This window comes from Sapajus apella, unplaced genomic scaffold (assembly GCF_009761245.1).
Source record: "Sapajus apella isolate SASKATOON/1434 unplaced genomic scaffold, GSC_monkey_1.0 scaffold40, whole genome shotgun sequence".
Classification (NCBI taxonomy): domain Eukaryota; kingdom Metazoa; phylum Chordata; class Mammalia; order Primates; family Cebidae; genus Sapajus; species Sapajus apella.
In genome coordinates, this window is record NW_022436980.1 from 12,821,266 (window position 1) to 12,828,478 (window position 7,213).

At 47.6% G+C, this 7,213-nt stretch overlaps 1 long non-coding RNA gene across 1 annotated transcript; it reads right to left on the reverse strand.

The window, feature by feature from the left end:
- Positions 1 to 1,537: 1,537 nt before the first annotated feature.
- Positions 1,538 to 6,975, reverse strand: LOC116565515. Its single transcript, XR_004275478.1, has 2 exons — positions 6,800 to 6,975; positions 1,538 to 2,183 (listed from the first exon to the last, which is right to left on the reverse strand). It is a non-coding gene; the product is annotated as an uncharacterized LOC116565515 (long non-coding RNA).
- Positions 6,976 to 7,213: the final 238 nt, after the last annotated feature.

Sequence of the window (7,213 nt, forward strand, 5' to 3'; positions counted from 1 at the left end):
GGCCGGCGTCCGAGAGTCAGCTAGAGCTCAAGCCTCTCGGCCCAGAACCAAGGGTAGTCAATCTTTATATCACTTTAGGGTCGGGGGCGGTGAGCAGATTATTACAGAAGCAGAAGGAGCAGGTTAGGGGAAGGGGGATTGCCTAACAACAAAATTTTATTTAAAGTTGTTTTTCACTCAGGATGTGGAATAGGTACAGGATGTATGGGCCAGAGGGCCCTATTTCTCAGAAAATTGGTTACAAAGATGCCAGGTGTCTCAGACGACAAAGTTCTTGGAACAGAATGCCCTACATAGCTCAGGGTGGGTAAAATGGAGTCAGCAGGATTGTTTAAAGTGTATTCATCACAGCCAAGCCAATACCAACTATGGGCCAGGCACTATTCTAGAACCCAGAGAGATCACAGTGTACAAGAAAGGCATGGAGCCTGTTTCCATGGGGCTTACATTCCAGTGTGTGGAGACGGAGAACTCCCTGATAACGCCATGGATAAAGAAAATAATTTCAATTAATTACTGTGTTGATGTAGAATAGGGTCATGTGATCATGAGTTCAGCTCAGGGGTAAGACAGAAGGTGGTCAGCTCTGATGTCTCAGCTGAGACTGGCATGGTAAGAATGAAAGACTTGGGGAGAATTTATGAAAGAGATCTTCCACACTGAGTGAATGGCAAGTGCTAGGATTAGGAGACAGAAATGAGCTTCTGGGACTTTGGATCTGAAAGAAGGGGAGATGTGAAAGTTCGCTGTGACAAGTGAGAAAGTGCTATGAGCAGCGATGAGCCAGGGTGGATGGGGCAGATGGCACATTACATTTTGGCCATGGTCAAGAATTTGGGGTCCAATCAAGGTGCCATGGAAGCCACTGAAGTTTCGAAAAAGAGAAGAGATAGGATTTGATTTCCATTTTAAAAGAGCAATCTGGTTGCTGTGTGGCAAGTGAGGACTGCGGTGGGGAGAAAGTGAATCCAGGAAAACCAGACAAGATGCTATTTTCGTTATCCAGGTGAATGATGATGAAGAGTGACCCCTAACTAAGCTAGGAGCGGTCTAGGTGGTGAGAAAGAGACAGATGCAGGAGGTATTTTGGAGGTAAGCCAACAGAGCTGCAAGAGGAGTAAGGTTGCTTCTAAATAAAGAATGCTTCCGTTTCTATTGTTAGTTCAAAAGCCTTTTATGTCAAACAATTATAGGAGCTAACAAATTGACTCTATAAATATATCCAATGTACATTTAAGCTAATATTAAATTTCTTTGGGCCTTCAGAGTTTGTATTACATAAATAGCACGAAATAAAAATCCTTAATAAAGAAAGTTTGTAAAATACAGAAAAGCAAAATTGTTTAAATAAAAATACATACTATAAAATATGCTACATACATATCTAAGGCGAGAATTCCTCTTTTTTCCCTTAGAATTGAGATTTGATCTCCTATTTGGGGGCGAGGGGGCACGCTGTTGTGCTGTACCAGGTTTTGCCTCTTTCTGCGGCATCTTTCAAAAACCGAAAACAATGTAACAACGTTATCACAAATGCTAGGTGTGGACATTTATTTCATCATATATGGGAGGTGACTTCCACCACTGGGGCAATCGGACCTGGGAATGCCGAGAAGTCAAGAAGTCGGGAGCTGATGAAGCGCGTGTCCATCTTACCAAGACCTTGAGTATAATGCAGAGTCCCTGCTGCAAATCCCTTCCCATCCGTGCTTTGAGACGGAAGGAGGGAAATTGCAGCTATTTACAGCAACCACCATCTGAGCAGGGACTGAGTCACGCAGTACCTCGGGGAAGCGAGGTTGGAAACCCTTGTCAACATGCAGTCAAGTCTAGAGTTAGAGCTGGCCGGTGTGCGCCCTGCTTCTGCGGGAGGGTCCCCGGGCCCTTTCGAATTCGTTTTCCGTTTGTCTGCCGTTTGTTTGTTGTTGATTTAGCCCTCCCTCTAAAGGCTAAGGATTCCACCGCGGTACGGCATGGGCGGGGGCGCGTCCTGAGCGGGCGCCCCCGGGGAGCGCGGCTGGGAGCTGCAGGCCGCAGCTCGCCCGCGTGGATCCTCCGCGTGCCCGCCCCGCGCGGACCCGGGGCTGCAGGAGTCCCCGGCCCCCGCGAGGCTGCAGTGCGGCGCGCACCGGCTCCCGGCGCCGTCCTCCTCCCCGCCGCGCGCGGTCATGGATCTCTGCGTCCTAAAGGGGAAAGATAATGCCGGGTTAGCGTATAAATAGACGGTTGCATGCTCTCCCTGCGAAGCATCGATTGAGGCCGCTGACTATCGATCTAATTTTAACTTACATGTTCGCGCGCGCCCTCCCCGCCCCCCTGCCGCGGCGGGGCGGAGCGCGGGCCACGCTGTCTCCCGCGGCCGCCAGAGGGCGGCCCACCCGCCGTCCCGCCACCCTGCCCGTCTGGCCCCTCTGTTTACGCGGACGTACAATGCTGGCCTTTATTGGGCTTGAAAAATAGGAGTTTGATTTTCCTGCACCGGGATGACCTCGACACTCATGAAAGTCGGAGGAAAGCGGGGAATCGGATGACAGGCAGCCGGGAAAATAAAGCTTGCATTTCACCTCCTCCCACGCCACCACCTACACAGCACTCGGGATGTGCTTCTCATTTTAAAACCACCTTGCTGAAGCCGGGAAGTGGGGGAGGGCGGTAGGAGTGCAATGTTAAATTCTTCTGGGTACTCTGGCACTCGGCGTGCAGCGCCTTCTGTTTAGAAGGTAAATGTCACCTGCTCTCTCTTGTAAGGGCGCTCTCCTGAACTGACACCAAATGCCAGTGCACCCACGTTATCGAGGAGTGATTTGACTAACATATTATTAATTGTTTCTAGGCATAATCCATCTTGCCGAAGTTTAAGTAATGGCCATCAGCAATTTTATACTACTGGCTTGTGCATTTCAGGTTGGGAATTAAAGTCTATCAAAGTTTTGCTTGCCACCTTTTGGGACCACAGCACATCAGGATAGGGGGAATAGGATAAAGTAAATGAGAGGGAAAGGGAGACAGAAAACAAAGAAAGATGCCTCCCCGGAAATTCCCCAGCCCTAGAACTCAGCATGTGAACAAACTTTCCTCTGGGATTGAGTGAAACGTATTAATAGGAGCCCGTGTTTCTGAAGCACTTGCTATGTGCCAAGCATTGTACTAGCCATTTCATATTTGTTACTTCATTAAATCCTCAACACAACCTATTGATTAGATCCTATTATTATCCACATTTTAGAGTTGAAAAAAAACTGAGGTAAGTTAGTTGCATAAAGTTGACTAGCTAGAAAGAGACAGAGCCAAGATTCAAACCTCAGTGGAGGCTGACCCAGAACCTTACTCCACATCACCATGTCAAGTGTCGACAACATGCCCACCCTTGGTGAAGTCTTAATCTCTCTGCATCTCTAAGCAAAGGAGGGTGCATGTGAAGAGAGATGGCCACTTTCAAATAAGGCCTACTTAGGCCAAAATGCAAAAGCTCGTCACAGGGCGAGCTCTTGCAAAAGTGAAAAACTTACGAAGAAATGATCATCTGCAGTGTTGCTCCTGATAATAGCTTATAGGATGGAAATAAAGTAACCAGAAGAAGGAAATTTTTATTAAGGGGCCCTCACCTGTCTATTCATTCAACAAACATTTGCGTACAGTGGACTGGCCATTGTGGTGGGTGCAGAAATATCATAACGAAGAAGACAAAAGTGCTCTATCCCCTCTTGGAGCCTCGTGAGAGAAAGGGGTTATAACTAAGTGAACAATCAAACATATAATTACAATTTGAGATGATTACAAAGGGGAGGAGGGAGTCAAGAAGGCCTGTCTGAGGAAATGCCATTTACATGGAGAGATACAGTGTGAGTAAGGGTTAGCTGGGTCCAGGATGGGCCTGAGCATAATATGGAGAGATATCGGGAAGTCTTGAGGAGGAAATGGTGTTGGGGAATGAGTAGGAGAGGATGCTGGAGAGCGTACATGGGATTTGATAAACCGGAGTAAAGATTTGTGACGTCATCATAAGCACAATGGGAATACCCCCTTAAGAGATTCAAGAATAAGAATAAAGTGATCCAATTTGTGTTTTAGAAAGTTGCTTTGTTTGCGGTGCGGAGAATGGATAGGAGGTGGGACGAGGGAGTGAGCATCGAGAGACTTCAGGAAGTTTGCACACTACTAGCTCAGTGAGAGTTGTTGGGGGTTTGGACAAGGCCTGCCGTAGTGGAAATTGAGAGAAGTGGAGAAGCTGTTTGCACTTTGGTGATGGATTGGACAAGATGGCTGATGGGTAGAAAGAGGTCAAGGATCCCTCCCAGTTTCTGGCTGGAGGCACTGGATTGAATGAGGCATCATTTACTAATCCAGATGACATGAAAAGAGGAGCAAGTTGGGGGACCCTTGGTTTGGGCCTTTCCTATTTGAAGAATGAAGGCTGCTGACTATTCAGAAAGAAAAGAGACTTTAAGGCCGGGTGCAGTGGCTCACACCTGTAATCCCAGCACTTTGGGAGGCCAAGACGGGTGGATCACGAGGTCAGGAGTTCAAGACCAGCCTGACCAACATGGTGAAACCTCGTCTCTGCTAAAAATACAAAAATTAGCTGGGCGTGGTGATACACACCTGTAGTCCCAGCTACTCAGGAGGCTGAGGTAGGAGACTTTCCTGAACCTGGGAGGCAGAGGTTGCAGGGAGCCAAGGTCATGCCACTGCACTCCAGCCTGGGCAATAGAGTGAGAGTTCATCTCAAAAAAAAAAAAAAAGAAAGAAAGAAAGAAAAGAGACTTCAAAAGTAAGCTTGAGTGAGTTACTGATACAGACAAGAGATGGGGAAATAGTGGGTAGAAGAGGGCGGTTCCCCAGCAAAGGCCCCACCCTCAAGCCTGGATACCCGCAGCCCTAAATGAGGACAGGCATTCTTGGTTTTGCTCCCAAAAAGTTGCCTTTTGGCCACCACATCCCCTATCCTGTACCCACATAAACCCCAAACTCCAGGCTCCAGAGGCAGACTAGGAGATGAGGAGAGAAGCAAACGGTGGAACATCACCGCAGAGGAAGACAGAAGAGACGGAGCATGTGAACACAGGAGGTTGGCTGGGGACAGTCGGAGAAGAGTTGGCCACTGGATGGCCAAACTCCAGGAAAAGATCATCTTCCCACTCTCTCCCCCCTTACAGCTCCCCATGTATCCTGCTGAGAGCCACCTCTACCACGCAATAAAACCCCTGCATTCATCTTTCAAGTCCATGTGTGACCCAATTCTTTTGGGGTGCTGGGTACCAAGGGGCCAGTGAGCTGGTTAACACTTAAGCCCTCTGTGGATGGCAGAGCTAATAAAAAGAGCACTGTAACACTGGGGTCATAGGAACCTGCCCCTAGATGCTGCTGTGGGGCCAGAGCCCCAATACCTGCACCTGCCTGTCTGCATGCTCCCCTCCTGTAAGGGGTTTGAGCTCATGGCAGTCGAACAGAGAGCTGCACCCTTTGTCACATACCCTGCAAGTGGGGGCCAGAGCACTCTCCCATCTCATTATTATTGAAGTGACTTTTTTGTCATCATTGTTATAGTTCTTCCACTGTCAAAAAGGTAAGTTTTAGTATTGCTGTGTGTGAACTGGAAGAAGAAAACAATGAAGCTGTGGTATATGTACTTGGTTTTTGATATGGTTTGGATCTGTGTCCTCACCCAAATCTCATGTTCAATTGTAATCCCCAGTATTGGAGATGGGGCCTGGTAGAGGTGATGGGATCATGGGGACAGAGTTCTCATGAATGGTTTAGCACCAGCCCTCCACGCTGTTCTCTTGGTCCTGAGTGAGTGAGTTATTGTGGGATCTGGTTGTTTAAACATGTGTAGCACTGGGCCGGGCACAGTGGCTAATGCCTGTAATCCCAGCACTTTGGGAGGCTGAGGCGGGTAGATCACGAGATTTAAGAGATGAAAACCATCCCGGCCAACATGGTGAAACCCCATCTCTACTCTCTACTAAAAATACAAAAATTGGCTGAACGTGGTGGCATGTGCCTGTAGTCCCAGTACTTGGGAGGCTGAGACAGGAGACTCGCTTGAATCTGGGAGACAGAAGTTGCCGTGAGCCCAGATCGTGCCACTGTGCTCCAGCCTGGCGACAGAACAAGACTGTCTTAAAAAAAAAAAAAAAAAAAATAGTAGCACCTCCTCCCGTCACATGGTCCTGCTCCTACCATGTAAGATGCTTACTTTCGCTTTGCTCTCTACCATGAGTAAAAGCTTCCTGATGCCTCCTTAAAAGCAGATGCAGCACTATGCTTCCTACACAGCCTGTGGCACTGTGAGCCAATTAAACCTCCTTTCCTTATAAATTACCCCGTTTCAGGTATTTCTCTATAGTAGTGCAAGAAAGGACTAATATACTTTTGTTACAAAACCCGGAGTCTGTGGCCGCCAAACTAAAAACCAACAAGCACCAACTCTTTATCTGAACGTCACTTGCAGGACCAGTAAGCAGCACTGGGGTTTATAGTCTCACATATGAGGAGAATCGCAGAGAGTTAGAACTGGAAAGGATCTCATTACACTCATTAGGAAACCAAAGACCCAGAGATGAAGTGATTTGTCCAAGGTCACACAGCAAGTTTGTAAGTGAACAAAGGTGGGGGTCACTGAGCAGGTCTCTGGTTCTTCCTTATGCCTCCCTGCCTCTCAAGGGTTAAGACTTCCTCTGTTAGACACACATGCCTTATTCATAAGGAGAGGATGCTGGGCTATTACTAAACCTGGGAATACACTTCCATTCAAACTCTGAGAAATGCAAGTGTCTAGACAATACATTCTCCCCACCATTCTGCAATTCTCCAGGACAAGAACCTCAGCTTCCCTTAGCATAGCTGGCATTTGGCTAAGCCTGAAGTCATCCAGATTCTAGCAAGCGATCATTCTTTCTCCAGGCAGTGGGTGTGGACAGATCATTTTCTTCCTCAGGTTCAGCAGGATGTGCACTTGCCTGTGGAAGCTTGCCAATGATAAAGGAAGAGTTGATCACCTGCTGTGCATCAGACCGTTCACCTACTGAGATGTCCTAAGTTTCATAAAGTCTGCCTGGTCCTTTCTATCTTCCTCATTCCTTTTCTTGCCTTCCATTCTTTGAAAAGTTTAGAATTGGAGTGGAACTAGAAATCATTATCCTGTACTAAAGAAGCATCTCTGCTTTAGAGTCATGGAAATGTCGTTTCTTCTTCCTGATACGTGTAGAAG